At 41.2% G+C, this 17,191-nt stretch overlaps 1 pseudogene; it reads right to left on the bottom strand.

Moving 5' to 3' along the window:
- Positions 1–5,799: 5,799 nt before the first annotated feature.
- LOC120286141 lies at positions 5,800–8,571 on the bottom strand (annotated as a pseudogene).
- Positions 8,572–17,191: the final 8,620 nt, after the last annotated feature.

The following is a 17,191-nucleotide window of genomic DNA, read 5'->3' as shown; positions in this document are numbered from 1 at the left end:
AAATCGGAGAATCTGGAGTTGTGGAGTGGGGTTTCGGCGGTGGGCCTAGAAAGGATGGCGTGCATCGAAATAGCCATGCTCCGTATAATGTTTTTTAATCGTTTCTTTTTCAAGTGACAGTCTGTACTTTCATTTCCTTCCCTTGGCCAGGAAGTAATTTAGGCCAACGTCCTTGTATGCTCGCTGTACTGTTTCTGCACGATTGACTTAATTAGGTGATATATCATAACGTTGATAAACAAAATGTATTGCTCGATAAATCAATCTTTACGGACCAGGCTCAATGAGTTTTAGTATTTTCCTCCAAATAAATAAGACAGAGATAAAATGAAATCCATGTAGATTTCGGATGGCGGCTTTAAATTAAGAACAAGTGATGGGGGCGTGACTCAAGCAAATAGGTAAAGCTCATTCACGCCTCGAATTACGTCAGAATCTGTCACCCAGCACCACTGTTGGGCGAGATTTCGAGAAGTAAAGGAGTTCCCTTTCCCGATGTTGGAGGAAAAGTTGCTCGTTGAGCCAAGAGAATATCAATGGACAAACGGGATTACATTATGGGACCTATCATCACATTGACTGATATTGCATTATATTAGACCAACGAGAAAGGTGGTTTCGGTACCCCCACAACGCATAGAAAATCATATGCTCACCACCCTTGTCCACTTGCGCTTGAAAGGAGGAAGGAGCCAAGAGAATATCCTCACGGCTCTGGAACCCCAGATAAAGTAGCCTAAGAGTATACCCGGCAGCTTAGAGTATATTCTTGCTGCGTCGCTACACTCTAGCTTTCACTTGTGCAATGTCTGTCTCCATATTGTAATTCTATACGAGGGCTAAATTCTTGAAATCTCAGGAGAGAGGGGATTGTAGAGTTGTCGTAATTGTTGTTTTAGCCATTTTGATTGGTAATAAAGTATGTTGCTCAAATTCTTGAAGTGCTATATTTCAAGAGCAAAAGATCATTGTGACTCACGTTATAGGAGCATCCTTGAGTGAAGACAGTCTATTTCTCTGGATTACAAAAGTTCGATGGATTTAACTACATCTATCGGAAATGGAGGATGAAAATCTTCTTGCAATTCATGAATTACAATCTGTGGAATGTCATCGAGAATAGACCATACATACTGACATCAAGAATCCCAACGCCTTCATCCACAGAAACAACTACTTCTACAACAGCAATTTCTACCTCTAGCAACCAAAAGTCCCAGTTGATCAACAGAAGCCTGAAAGGTCTCAATTCTTGGGACAATAATAGAATCATGCTTAGGCGGAGTATGTAACTTTTGGTAAGATAAATCGTGCTTAATCAACATTTTGGCTATGAAGTTGGTTCTTATTATTATTATTATTATTATTATTATTATTATTATTATTATTATTATTATTATTATGGGTACAAGAGCGTTTGTCATGGCCCTTTGTCAAGTTGCGTGATCTTCTTCAACAGGGGACAGGCGAAGCCTTACTGGATTTATCAGAGGATATGTATTTCTTTCTTCAGTCACCATGCTAATCAAACAAAATACGTCTCTCTCTCTCTCTCTCTCTCTCTCTCTCTCTCTCTCTCTCTCACACACACACACACACACAAAAGGCCCGGCCCAGCACGGGCCCAATTGTGTCGGGCCATACCGTGCTTGGGCCGACACAGCCCATGGGCTATTGCTAAGATGTACATTGATCTCAAAAGACTAAGACTACAATTCATATATCACAACCATTAATCATGTAGATCTCATCGTGGAAATCGTTGTTATCAACAATCTAGACGAACTTGGTCCGTATGATGTAGAAGTCATCCAATGTAGAATTCTCTCACATGACAGAGGCTCAGAACTTAACCAAAACGAGAACACATAAGTTGCACGTCCAGCATGTCATCGGACTAAAAGCAAAGCAGCAAATACAGCACTCCTATTGTATTTTTTTTTTCCGCTAATATGATATGAGTAGACAAGAAGGACGAAGTCAACCAGCACACCCTCCCTTCGATCTGACGTCGATCGCTTGCAACACCGAACAACAAACCCTCAAATATGACAAATTTAAAGGGAGTAACAAAAACAGCTATCCGTCCAGCAAAAACATGTTTTCCTCAATCTATGTCTTGGATAAATGGAATGAACACATAATGTCACCTGACTATGAATCGGGCTTCAGCTGATGTTGCTGCCGTGTTTGTGCTTCCTCTTCTCTTTCTTCTTCTTTTTGTCCCTTTTTGTCCTATAATGGAAGATAATATATATATATATATATATATATATATATATATATATATATATATATATAATAATCTACTTATTGTAGGGCCAAGTCTGTCCCTGGGTTGGGGTCCCCTTTGGCAAGGAGAGAGATGTGATAGGAAAAGAGCTTCAAAATTTTAAGAAAACTTGGTTTTTGTAAATATAAAGATAAAAAATGAAGCAGGAGCCAATCAAATTTAAGAAAACAAAGCTGATTGGGCACCTAGAATATGTGTGTGAAAACATTTGTCACTTAGGAAAATCAGAGAAACTCGCGGTTCAAGTGTTCATTTGCAAGGAAGAGTTAGAGTCCCTACAATGCCCTTTTGATACCACCATTTTAAATTAAAACCCTTGAATGCAATATCACATGATGTCCTAAAATTATTGATGCTACTTTTTTATTCTTTAGTGATCACAAATCTAATACCTCCAGCAAAGCTGCATTTGGACGAATCGGTCGTTGACCTTCTCTCTCTCCCCTCGATCTATGGGTGCGCTCCTCGTATCCGAGGTGGCAGCATTCGACCAGGGATCATCTATGACCTCGGATTGAAGGCTGAGGTCTCAAATATGAGGTGGCGCTAGCCTCAATCTTAAATTTGAGGGAGAAGGGTATATAGAGGGAGTATTTTTAATGGTCAAAGCTCGAGGAGACAAAGCCGCAATGGTCCTGGTGTGATGCAGAACAATGATGATGGAGGGAGAGGGTGAAGACGATGATAGCGCACGGTGATAGACGCTGCGATGATGGTGGTGATGATTGGCGATGCCAACTGATTAGGAGGCGAAGAAGGAGAAAGGAAAAAAAAAGGAAAGGAAAAGGAACAAAAGAAAGGGGAAAGATGCTGACTTGAAATCTAAAAAGGACGCGGCTAGCTCCATCAATTTTTGACCAACTCATCGCTGACTCGGCATTTCATGTTAGAAAATTACAATTGACAAGGAGCAACACTTGACGGAAGGACTAGATTGAGTTGATTTTATTCAAAATTTAGTGACTAAATTGAATAAAAAAAGATTAAGGTATCACATTGAATAACAGAAAAAATGTTTAAGGACCGTCGATGCTATTGTCCCCTTAACTAAGAGGGTCATATGAATTCAAGTGAAAGAAAATACTGAATAGGCGTGTCAAGTTTGAGTTGAGGTTTTAAACAAGATCGTGAAATGGGTCATATTCAGTTCGACCTATTTAATAGTGTGTCCTTTACTTTGACTTACGTATTAGCCTTATTTTTTGCCAGGTTTTATATGTTAGCTTAACTAAAAGACAAAATCAATGAATTTCTTGGGCATAATAGATAATAAAAACACTTAAGTCGTGCTAAAGTCATTAATTACATATTTACATCATGGCCCGTAATCTTCAACAAACAAAGAATCAGTGATTTATTATTTTCGCCAAATCAAAACGACGTGGTCAAACAAATATTGTATACCAAAAAGTTTTGTAGATACAATTTTTATAACTAATGATATTCGAATATTTCGTTACAACTAACCTCCAAGAATACATGAAAATTGTCTTGTCTACGTGGACGGGATAAAAGTCTACTCACAAAGTGATAAATATTTTTTTAATGTTACTATGAATTTTACTAGTCGACCAAAAAAAAATGATAACAACTTTTTTGCATCAAACCAGTCGCTCCATTGCCAAATATCAATTTTTCAAGAAACAGGAAACTAAAGTCTACATATCGTTCCATTTTCTTAGGGTCTCAACTCTTACCTATGTAGCACGGACACTCTCTGGAAGCCTTCGTGTCGTGTCTGACACTCCGACACGTGTCCGACACGCTTCGACACGTCCCGACACGTTCTGACACGCGGTCAACGAGTGTCGAAAAATCTAACAGGTGGTCAACTCTCTCCGACACACTCCGACACGCGAGTCCCGAATTCCGACATGTGATTCCGACACGCACGGGGTTAATTTTTAAAAATTTCTAATACTTGAGGGGTCAAGATATAAATATGCACAAAAGAAGTAATAAAAGAAGTAATAAAATTGCTATAAACATACACACACGGGGTCAATTTTATTTTTTCAGTTTTGTTTTTTTAGAATTTTTTTATTTTTAAAAGTCTTTTACTATGAAAGAAGTAATAAAAAATGCTATATATGATAAATAAATAAATTTAAAAATATCATTTTAGCATTCTTCTAAACAATGTTTTTTTCCTCTAAGTTTTGTGTATTATTATAACAAAATAAAATAATAAATGATATTATCTAATATTTTTCGTGCAAATTAATTATAGGCTATTTTTATTATTATTTATTTATGTATTTATATATAAAAATATATTTAATATATAACGTATCGGAACGTGTCAAAATTCTCTATTTTTAATAAATAACGTGTCGGCGTGTCGTGTCGTGTCGTGTCGTGTCGTGTCGCGTGTCGTGTGTCCGTGTAGGTGCTACATAGCTCTTACCTCTTTATCAACAATGGTAGAATTGTAAATGGACAATGTTCACGTCATTCGGCTTGTGTTTCTGGCACAATACTTCGGAGGACATATCACTATTCAACTTAGAATAGAAAAATGTTGTTTTCTTTCCTAATCTTAACTCTTATCTGTCAGGTTAATTAAGCTTTGAATAGTGAGATTTTGTAAGACTCTGAATGTGTTTTTGTCGATTCGGACTAAGTTTTTACAAGGAATGCTAGTTTATAATTACCAGCTATGTGCGATTACTTTGGATTAGTCGAGTGGTCCAAACAATGATACACTCAAAGGCAAGTAAAGCTCAGATGAATGAATAAAAATATACTCTCTATATAGAGGTTTTTTTGTTCCTTCCTCGCGAGAAAATATTTTAAGAGGAGGTCAAGCAGAATAAAATTTTTAAGATACTAACATTAGCTTGACTTATTTCACTTGTTACTTTTGAAAGGGTGGAAAGAAACCACAAGAATAAAACAGCTATTTTGAATTTGACGTGAATATAACATATCATTAGTCCATGACATGAGTACAACCTTAACTCAGCACAACCTTAACCCTTGCAATGGCAAATGTGTTTTCTCGAGTCTCGATGGAGCCGATACAGCAACTCAAAAATTACAGTTTTGCACTGCAGCACATCAAGTCGAGAATCTTGCGCTGCTCAAACACATACTCATTCCAACTCAGCACTCGGAACTGCAACTAATAGATTTTATAGATGAAATGTTCATCCATGGACGAGCTAGTTTTAAGCTCACCACATCTTTAGCAGCTAATATATTAGGCAGCAGATATCAGAAGTGTTTTCAAATGAGACAGCAGGAAAGTTTCTTTCACAGGAACAGGACCCGTAAAAAGAGAAGATGAAAGCAGGACGTTCATGCACAAGAGGTACTAATAATATATTCGTATTCTATTTTCTTGTATACGCACAACATCTAGGAGGTAGAGAGAGTACAACGACAAAAATTATTCCAAAGAGCATGACTCCTAACATTCCATAAAGAAACTCAATTATTGGATCAATAATAAAGGACAGGTATATTCCCTCATACGTAGAAAGGATCAGTTGAGACAAGGGAAGCTACTCATACTTTTCTTTTTTAGCACGGCCAAGTTCGGTGCGAAGGAGTTCAGCAGCAGCAACGAAGATCTTGAGCGCAAGCTTGACCCCAGTGTGTTTACGAGTCTTGACCACAAACTCAGGATTAAACCACAATATGTTTGTTGCGAGCATCTTGGTGGTCCTGTCAGCAATCTCTTCAGCTGATGGTATTATGAGAGAGTGAAAGCCGTAGATACTGGGGCCAATCCTAGTACCAAACTCGACTCCTCACGGAAAACTGAGAGGAGCTTCTCATCAGAGCGAGAGTTCTCGATTGTGATGACGTCAGCATCCATGTCGATGATTGAGTGGATGATGTCACTGAAGTAGGAGTACATGCGAGTGTGAATTTGCCAATCAATAACAGCCTCCACATGAAATCAGTATACATGGGAAATAGAACTTTCCACGTAGAAAAAAGGAAGAGAAAGAGTAAAACAAGGAATGGAGCTACGAAAGAACCTGGGTAGTAGGGAAAAGTACCAAAAAAGTCATAAATTTATTACATTGGTACCAATTTAGTCATAAGCTTTTCAATTAGACCAATTCAGTCCTAAACTTTTTACATCGATACCAATTCAGTCCATCCGGCCAATTTTGGCGTGCCCGACTGACGTGGACATGTCGGTGATTTGGCCGGCGATGTGACAATTTTTAATTTTTAAATATTTTTTTGAATTTTTAGTAATTTTTCATTTTTCTTTTCTTTTTTTCTTTTTCTTTTTCTTTTCTTCCTTCTTCCTCCTTGGGTACTGTTCCGGCCACTAGGCAAGGGCCTCAAGCCCTCACCTGCCGGCGGGTCGCAGCCCTCGCCCGGCCTCTCCTAGGAGCCGCCGACAAGGCGACTTCGCCGGATCTAGGCAAGGCCAGCCTCGCCGACCGCGGGTGAGGGGCCGGCGAGGCTGGCCTCACCCAGATCCTAGCGTAGCCGCTTCGCCAGCGGCTCGCGAGGGCTTCGCAGCCCTCACTCGGCCTTGCCCAAGGCCATGGGCAAGGCCAACCTCGCCGACCGCGGGCGAGGGGCCGGCGAGGCCAACAGGAGCTCACCCACGATCTCACCATGGCCCTTGGCGACGGCCGTGGAGCGGCAAGTTGCCCCGGGAGTCTTGCTTCGAGGCGAGCCGGGGCGCGGTGCAGCTCTCTCGGACAAGGTCGGCGTGGCTGCGAACGGAGGCCGCATGGAGGGGCGTGTCGGAGACGCCGAGGACAATGATCCTGTCGAGGAGGAGAGGGTCTTGGTTGAGGAGGTCCACGACCGCCGAGACGTCGCCATTCTGGACCGCTCTCCATGAGCCTTGCCGGCGGCCTTAGGAGAGGCCAAGCGAGGGTGGCGACCCTCGACAATGGCAGGCGAGGGCTTTGAGGCCCTCTCCCAGTGGCCGGCGAGCCTTAACGGAGGCTGACCGGCCACCGCCAGAATAGTCCAAGGAGGAAGAAGGAAGAAAAGAAAAAGGAAAAAATTACTAAAAATTCAAAAAAATATCAAAAATTGCCACGTCAGCGTTCGGTCACTGCTAGCCGGCCAAAATTGGCCGGATGGACTGAATTGGTACCGATGTAAAAAGGCTTAGGACTAAATTAGTCCAATTAAAAAGTTTATGATTGAATTGATACGAATACAATAGATTTATGACTTTTTTAGTACTTTTCCCCTGGGTAGTATCCTTGGCACCACAGCTAGTGATTTTAAAAGAGTGGACAACCAATTCAAATAAAAAGATTCTTCAGACTTTCTCGGTGGTAGGCCCTCTCCCAAAGCTGCCTCATCAATTTGAATAACATTAATCCCTGCCTTCTCAAGATCCTCGACTTCATCCTTGATGGCCAAGGCAATTTGAAGCAAGTTTCAAGCCTTTGAAATAAATATCTATTATTCTTGTCCTTAAAGGAGAAATAAAGGTTATGTTCTTTGATCAATCCCCTGTAGACATGAAGATCACATTCTTCTGTACCTAGGTTGATCATTTCGGACAAAGGTACAGTTGAGAATGGTGACCGGTCCTGTGAGCATTCCCTTCACCAGGCGAGCAGTCGTGCTTTGGGCCATGGTGGACCAGAAGACAGCATTGGCTTGGGGCGGCTCACATCACCATAGATGATGGGTGGTTTCACACAATGAGATAGGAGACCGGGCCAATAAAGACCGGAACAGTGTCTACTCCAAGCTGGAAATTTACGAATAGATTGAAAAGCGGATAGCTTTAAGTAAAGCAAAGATCATGCAAAGGCGCAAGGAAAACAAGAATGGATGAGCTGACAAAAATATACGAGCAATAAAGAATCAACTACAACCAACAAAAAGTGAGAATTTCTCGTCGCTGTCGACGATGAGGACAGGGGCGGGGGGAACTCGACAAGATCTAGGGCTGGGCCTGGCTACGGTTGAGGTCTAGCAAGGCAAGCCGCGGCATTAGCTGGTCTGCAGGAGCGTCAATGACCATCGTTGGCCCCGGGTCAGTACTCGCACGAGAAGTTTAGGAGAAGGTGTTGCTGGGAATGTACTCGATGCCTGGCGGGAACAGCACTGAGCATTGCAGTGGTGTCGAGCACCTGATCATAGTGTGAGAAGGTGTTACTGGGAATGTGCTTGATGCCGGCAGCGTCCATCTGCTTCCAGGTGGATGACCTGAGATCGGCCGCAACTCCCTGCAAGTCCTCTGCATTGCTCTTTCCGTCCCAGAACAATTCCAGGGCGAACTTGAGCTCCATCCCAGAGCCCATGCGAGGATATCCGACGACGTGGGACGCCATTTCTCTGGATCATTGAAAAAACATCAATTACAGGTAAGTAGCCCAGCGTAACATACCTAGCAACCTAGTCTAAAAAAATGGAGGAATGCGAGCGACGCAAGGATCCTACCTTCGTTGAGATTGAACTGGAGAACGAGACAGAACTGTTGTCTATTGCAGGGACGAGAGTGCGCGGGATAGAAAGACAAAGAAGGGAGAGAACAACGAAAAGGAAATGTTGTAAATCGGCGTCTCAGCAGAAGCGGATCGTATATTTGCAATTATGTTGGGAGTTATAGAAATCGATCGAAATAAAACGAGGAACAATAAAATGACAGGACACCAGAAATTTACGTGGTTCGGTCCGAATGTCGGAACTTACGTCCACGGGGAGAGCCAGCAAATCAATCCACTATAAATTGGAGAATTACAGGATTACAATCACACTCATGCACTCAAGTGTTTCCCAGCCCTACTTTATACCCGATACCCACGGTGTTTAACAAAACAACTCAATGGACTCAACTCAGCACAAAACCTCTCTGAGCTCTCTCGTCTCTCACACTCTCTCGAGCTCTTTCTTCTCGCTCTCTCTTGAGCTCTTTTCTGTTTTGCTCTATATCGCATCTTCAGACGTCTTCTCCTTATATAGGGAGAACGGCAGAGGACAAGACAAAACAAATGAAAATAAATGGCCTCATTAAATGCTGCAGCGCAGGCGCCCACAAGACAAGCCGCAATCGGCACCGAACGCCCACCATATTTGTAGGCATGCATGCAGATCATGCATGTGCATGGGCAAGCATTTAATGAGGCGGCAGAGATGAGGGATAATAGTCAGAAACGTGTGCCATTGATCCGTGAAATGAGGTGGGCTGCAGTCTTCAAATTTCTTGTTCTCGGAGAGAGGCATGCGTAAAAGAAGTCTTCTTCATGCGTCTTCTTCGTGCACTTGCAGCAGGTGGTGGGTCCAATATTTAATGCAGAAGATTGTGGACTTCCTCTTTCGGCAGAAGACAATCTCTCTTCTCTGACTTTGCTTGCATGCTTGAAGAATAAAACCCCATGCAGCTTTTGGCTTCTTCCTTCTACGCATACGCACGAAGAGATGGGATTAATGCCGGAACAAGAAAATTCGAAGACATCACAAAGTCTCCCTGAACTTTGTTATTTGGCCAAACTTATGCGTATTAATCTAACGGGCTCAAACTTGAGACACAATATAACAGGAAATATGGAGTATTGGTATTTAAAGAGCCGGAGGTGGGTGGAAAGATCAATTCGCTTTAAATAATGTAAAATGATGAAGGTGAAGAGGTGAGGAGATGGGGTTGAAGATCAGCAGAGGAGAGGAGGTATGATAGACTGCTTTTGTTCCCTTTAGAAAAACTTAATTTTGAGGAAGGGCATTAAAATACTATTTGTTTGATTAATGGAGATGGGTGAGTATCAGCAGAGGAGAAAAGTTTAGGAGAAGGAGAGGAGTTATAATGACTGCTTTGGTTCCCTTTTAAAAACACTTAATTTTGAGGAAGGGCATTAAAATACTATTTGTTTGACGAATGGAGATAGGTCGAGGATCAGCGGAGAGAGAAGATGATCCATCCGCTAAACTTCGTGCGAGTGTAAACGAAGAGACAGAACGGTCCGAGGAAAAGAGAGCTGTGGGCTGGCTTTTGAAGCCGGGTCAAGGTCATTGATTATTGATTGGTACTTGACGGGTCTCGGAAGTTGAATGTTTCCCGTTAGTTTATGTGAATATGATTTTTCTCCATTGGAGGATGGCCAAGATGCACGGTAGTAATTGATTTCCTTGAGGAACTTCCTATGCTTTATATGGAAAACTTAAATTTGGTGGAAGGAATATATCCATAAAGCAGAATGTGGTCATAAACGTAAAATGATAGGAAATCGGGAGGAAGTCGGGCTAGGTTTGTGGGGGCGAAAAGCGATGGGAGTCGCAGTGTTGATCGGACCGCATGCAGGTGGGTTTAGGAGGGAGAAGTCCGAATCAGGACTCAATCCACCCACGAGGAATGTCGATGTCGAAGGATGTCGTTTTGCGAAAGGAGCAGCTGAGCAACGTTAATATTTTATTATCCTTCCGGCACAATAGGGGATAAACTGAGGCCACAGGAAATGCTATTTTTCTTGGAATCCCCATTTTGACGAGAAATGTGAATGAGCGGAGGCGCGAGGGTTTGGACTTTGAAGCAAGGTGACCCACCAGCGCGCTGAGGAGCATGCTCATTTTGCCCACAAACACACGCTATTTTTCTGGGAATCCCCTCCTCGATGAATTAAACCCCAATTTGGCCCCCACAAACAGATGCTATTTTTGTCCGTATCTCCATTCGCCAAACAAAATGGCTGGATGTTTTGAAGTGACAATGGTATTTTAATATCCTCCCTTAATGAACAGAAGGTATTGCTCAATAAATTAATTATTACGAATAAATCTTAATAAGTTTTAGTATTTTCCTTTAAAGAAATGAGTTGGAGGTGAGTCGAAATTCCTCCAAATTCTAGATAGTCTGTATGTGTCACGAAATGTGACAGGTCCTAGTCATATGGCATGATTCGATTGGAAGGGACCTTCTCTCTCTTTCCCCATCCACCTTAGTCTATATGCTTCTCGAAATCGTGTTGTTGTCTCCCTCGTTATCGTATCGCCATTCCCCTCTCTCGCTCTATGTGTGTGCGCGCACGCACACATAAACAAAAGTGATGCTATTATAAATAGTGACATCATCGGCTTGCCCCTTTGTAAAACGATGGGAAAATGTCACAAATGGTCCCTATACTATTACTCATGTGCAATTTGGTCCTCGAACTTTCGATCGGCTCAATTGGTCCTTGAACTATTGATAAATATCGATTTGGTCACAACTTTCGATCGGCTCAATTTGATCCACGAACTATTTGATAAATGTGATTTGGTCCCCGAACTTTCGATCGGCTCAATTTGGTCCCTAAACTATTGATAAATATTTGATTTAGTCCTTCATTACTGTTTTCTTTTTTTTTTTTAATTATTTTATTATTTTTAATTATTTTATTATTTTTAATTATTTTATTATTTTTATTTTATTTTTTATTATTTTTTGCTTCTTCTCTCTTCCCTCATGCCGACTCCGTGGAGCCAGCCTCGCCCGATGCCGGCGAGGGGCTCCCTTCCCGGCTCCCTCGCCGAGATCGGCGAGGCCCCTCCCGCGTCGGGCGAGGAGCACCCGGCGTCGGGCGAGGAGCCCCTCGCGAGATCTGGCGAGGAGTCCCTCGCCCGACGCCGGGGTGCTCCGCCCGACGCCGGCGGGCTCCCTCGCGGATGCGGCGAGGGAGCCCCGCCCGACGGGCTGCTCCTCGCCCGACGTCGGCGAGGGCTTCCTAGCCGGCTCCCTCGCCGGCTCCTCGCAGCCCGGCGTCGGGCTAGGGGCTCCCTCGCTAGATCTGCGAGGGAGCCCCTCGCCCGGCGTCGGCGAGGCACCCGGCGTCGGGCGAGGGGCTCCCTCACCCGACGCCGGGGAGGCGCTCCCTCGCCAGATCTGCGAGGGGAGCCGGTAAGGGAGCCCCTTGCCGGCGTTGAGCGAGCTCCCTCGCTCGGCCGGCGAGGGCCCTACTTGCGCGTCCGGCGAGGCGGCTTCCCTCCGCCGGGCCGGCGGAGGAAGAGAGAAGAAGCAAAAAAAAAAAATAAAAATAATTAAAAATAATAAAAAATAATAATAAAAGTAAAAACAGTAACGAATGACTAAATCAGACATTTATCAATAATTCGAGACCAAATTGAGCCGATCGAAAGTTCGAAGTGGACCAAATAAGACATTTATCAAATAGTTTATGAACCAAATCGGCCGTCGAGAAGTCAGACAAATTGCGCATTGAGTAATAGTATAGAGACCATTTGTGACATTTTCCCTAAAACGATTAAGAAAATGCGAACAAGAAGGGAAATATATAATGTATATATTTGCAAAAGTAGACAAGGTTACATGCGAGCTCCCGCTACTTTTTCCAGATGATTGAATTGCTTAGGTAGGCAGTCCATTATCGACAAACGTGACGTGACAGGCGGGGGACCCACCACGCCGCCAGCGCATATGACTAATCCGGCGTTCTATCAACAGGAAAACGTGCACCCCTCCAGCACGTTTTTTTTTTTTTTTGAACAAACACCCCTCTAGCACGTTGAAAAACATGCTTATTTCACCTCAAACAAAAAGGCCTTTATAAACGGATCAAAGGTAAACTTTGAAGATGTTTGGAAATTCCGAACTTGCATTCTCGCTGGTCGCAACATACACTTTAGCCTTCGATTGTGCAACATTTGTCTTCAGATTGTAATTCTATGCGAGAGGAGAGGGGATTGTAGGGTTGTATGGGTGCTTATGATTGTAGAATTGTCTTATGATTTTCTTGTAGTGGAAGCACCATCTACAAATCATAAAATCTTTGCAATTACTTAATGGATTCGAGTCTTGTTCATGGCTATTAGATTTGAGAGAGTAAAGTGTCAACCAGTAGGAATTAATCTTGTAATGTCTTCGATCCCTTTAATTCTTTTAATATATGTCTAATAGAAGTTACTACATCTACAAAATTAATCTCCTTCCACAAAAGCGCATTTCCATAAATTTCATTAAAGTGTTTTAATTTTCTTAAAACAACCAACTTCCCTTTCTTGGTTGTTGCTTTAGCCATCTCAATAACAACATTAAAGAAAGAGTTATTTAAATCCACAATGCTTTCATAAGCAGACAAACTAGTGGCCCATCCTGCAAAGTCATTTGCATCAGAACTGATCATAAACCCTTCAGAAAAGAGACTTGATCAAAGTAGCTGAAAAATGATCGCTTATGTAAGAACAACATCGCAGCAAACGATGCACTTTCATTCGTAAAATGTTCACTTATGTAGGAGAGGCCAAGCTTTCTCGTGTTGCTGCGCTTAGATACAAAAGCTCTAAGTACTTTCTCCCCCAAAACAAAGATGCGACCATACAAACTCGGGAAATAAAATCAAACTTGACTTGCGGTTGCAGATTTAGGGCTTCTCGAGGGACTATTTCGAGCAGAGCGGAAAGCAAGTCGTCGACGGAAGATTAGATGAGAGGGTGAAGTGATTGCTTCTCGGTCGCGAGTCAGGGAACGAGTGAGCGAAATCGGCCATCAGGAGAGAGCGCAATTTGGGAAGAAAGACGTTGCGTGAGTGCGCCGAGAGAATGCAGCCCTAAGGATGAGGCCGTCGAGTGGAGAGAGAAAGGCATCGTCTAGAGGGAGCGATGGCCGTCGGAGGAGGCGCTAGACGGGAAGGTTCAGTGCATTAGGGTAGAAGGGTAGAGTGCAAAGGGAGTGTCGGCGTGGGAGGAGGAGGAAGAGAGAGAAGGTAACGAGGAGAGAGAAGACAGAGGAGGGAGAATGCCCTGCCTTCCTTCCGCCCGCGCCTTGGTTTGAAGGTTTGAAGTGGACAACGTGGACCTGACACTGACAAGTGTTGCACTCTAAATGGTTCGAGTAAAAATAATGTGGAGCTTTTAGGGTACCCAATATTTTCTCCTGTGGGACAGTGAGGGCTTGTTTGATAACCATCAAATAGTGATTGATTCTGATTTTTATTCCCGGAATAGTTTTGGAATAGAATCACGTTTGGTAAACTTTTTGTTCTGAAACAAATTTCTATTTTTTTGTTCTTTTGTTTTGAAAGTAGATTTGGAACAAAATCAAAAATAAATTAAAAAAAAAGTCGATTCTTGTTCACCTGGGAAAAAATCTAAGAATCAATATCATATTTCTCTTCTTCTTCTTCCCTTTTCTTCTTCTTCATCTACTGCCATCCCACGGTTGCCGTCTGTCGTCCGCCGCCCATTGCCGCTGGTTGTCGCCCTCGTCTAGCCGGTCACTGAATTGATGACCGGCCACTTGAAGAAGAAGAACTGGAGAGAAAAGTAAAAAAAAAAAAAAAAAAAAAGGAAAAAAAAAAATTATTTAAAAATTAAAAGAAAATGATTTGGAGTATAAATTTTAAGCACGATACCAAACGCAATTTTATTCCATAATAAGAAATTTTGGACAGTTACCAAACGGCTTAAAATGCTTAGAAATTATTCCCTGAACAGAATAAAAAAGAATAATTTCTGATCAAAATTTGTTTTTGGGAATAGAATCGTTACCAAACGAGCCCTGAATTACCCGAATTGCCCTCCATTAAACGGTGTGTCGCTGGTGAACAATGAAGTGGGACCCACACTCGAACGCATGCTCACGCGCTAGATTGCAATCGCAAGAGGAGATCGAGAATAAATAATGAGGGGGCCCACTTCAAATGTGCTCCTTCATGCACTAGGTAGCCATTATTGCTGTTATTATTATTATCATTTATAAATTCTTTTGGCCATTTCATTGCCCTTATTGAGTGGGGGAGATAGTGATGCGTGATGGGGTGAGTGATTCCAGAACGGAAATTTTTTCAGAGGGGAATTTTGTGGTTAAGTGTATGGTGAAGAAACAAAGGGGAATAAGAAAAAATAGAACAATCTCTTTCCAAGGTATAAAGGCCACACCACCAACTAAGGATGAGGATCGAGAGCTACGAAGTTCACTACCAAGGCCTAAAGCTTCCATCAACCAAGGATAAAGGACTTCGGGATAGGAGAAGCTCACCACCAAGGCCTAAAGATTCCACCAATCAAAGATAAAAAGGCTTCTTGGCTCACCACTAAGGAGTGATCTACGCTCCAAGGATAAAGAGACCAAAAGGAGTTATCCACTCTCCGAAGGAGTTCACTCAAGTAGAGGAAATCTCGCCGTTTTCATTAATCAAATTCGTATCTCCCATACATTGGATAGTTTTCCCCTATTTATAAGAGGATTTTAAACTTAGGAAATATAAAAAATAGACTTTAATGACCTAGGAACTTAAACATTCGACTCTCGAGCTACATAAAAATAAAGACACCTAGGAACTTAAGAAAAGCTTTTATTAACACGGAAACTAAATGCCTTTAATCTTCGGCCTTTCGCACTTTTGAACCTTTAGCTTTCTGTATTCTTGAACCGCATTCTTGAACCTTTGGCTTTCCATATTCTTGAACAGCATTCGTGAACCTTTAGCCTTCCCAAAATTCGTGCTCCTCCCTTGACTAGAAAATAATCCTCTTGAAATTTCATTAATTGGTCATACAAGACATTTAAAATGACCTCCCATTGATACTTATCGATATACCACAAAGTATCGATAAGTAATTGACATTATTCATTCAAAATGATCCATCGAAGCACATAATGCCCAATTTCTTTCTTGGCTTGGATAAGCATCGATGATTTTGAGTTGGTTGATGGAGCTACATTGGATGCTCTCGCATAAGATATTCACCATATCGGTGTCCCCAGCATCTTCCATTGTGCTAGCCAATGAGAGGCGACCATAACGTAGACATTGGCCTTCTCAATTTGCCAAGCCATGCCTTTTGTCTCGTTCACAGATTATGTCCCAACGATCCTCAAGATCGTGCGTAACATGACAATGTCACGTAAGAGTGTCAAAAATTAAACCAAATAATTCGAATTTTTCATTTCGGTTAGGATAATATTTAAAAGTTGAAACTTTTTTAATTGATCCGGTTTTTATCAGTTTGATTAACTATACCAAATCGATAAAATCTAAAAAAAATTATACATTCTTTCACCTCACTTTCCTTCATAAAAATACCTTTTCCTTTTATTTTTTTTTTTATAGGCCGACGACCACCAATGAAGGAGAAGAAGAAAAAGAAAAAGAAAATAAAATGAAAAAGAAAGAAAATGAATAAAAAATAATTAAAAAATCGATTTAAAAAATAAAAATAATTTATTGAAAGGGTGCATGTAAGAAAAGATTTTCTTAAAGAACAATGAAAAATATTTTCTAGTTCATTTTCAGATTTCAGCCGAACAATGAAAAATATAATTATTTTCCTAGAAAATAACTTCTTAGAAAATATTTTCTAAAAAACCATATTTTGTGCGAACGAACGGAGTCTGAAACATTAATTTGCTTGGGCTCTAACATTTGTTTCACTAATATTAGACCACTCCACCATTTCATGATCAGTCTAGTTTATAATTAGTAAATTAAGATAATATAAAATTCATTAATTTTTTTGTAATTAAATTCATTTATTGGTACCATTGATATTTCTAATGATATCCCCGAAGATGTGCATGATCAATTCTTCTCCAAGCCTATTATGCGAGTTCATAATACAAAATACGCAACCATGGATTGTGTCCTCAAGTCTTCATTATCTATTATATGTATTATACACCTCACATGTTACATTAGATTTCATGCAAAAATAAGGATTTTGGTGTCTTTAAAGTGATAAAATATTAAGTAAAATGCTAATATTAAGGTAATTGAATTGTTACAGAATTTAATATTACATTTTGCTTATTTCCACATGGTAGCATTCACAAAATGATTTTCATTTGGAAAAGTAATAATGATATATTTAATTTATTTTCTCACCTAATTAAAAAAATGAAATTCTTATGAAAACCAATGAAGTTTTTATCTTGTTGGGCAAAAGACAATCTGATTGAAAAATTAATCTTACAATATAACAGCAAAAACAAAAGTAAAAATAAAAAAACCGAATTGAATTGGGATT

Source organism: Eucalyptus grandis, chromosome 11 (assembly GCF_016545825.1).
Source record: "Eucalyptus grandis isolate ANBG69807.140 chromosome 11, ASM1654582v1, whole genome shotgun sequence".
Lineage (NCBI taxonomy): Eukaryota > Viridiplantae > Streptophyta > Magnoliopsida > Myrtales > Myrtaceae > Eucalyptus > Eucalyptus grandis.
The sequence above is the reverse complement of the archived record's forward strand: the minus strand, read 5'-3'. Positions and strand labels throughout refer to the sequence as shown.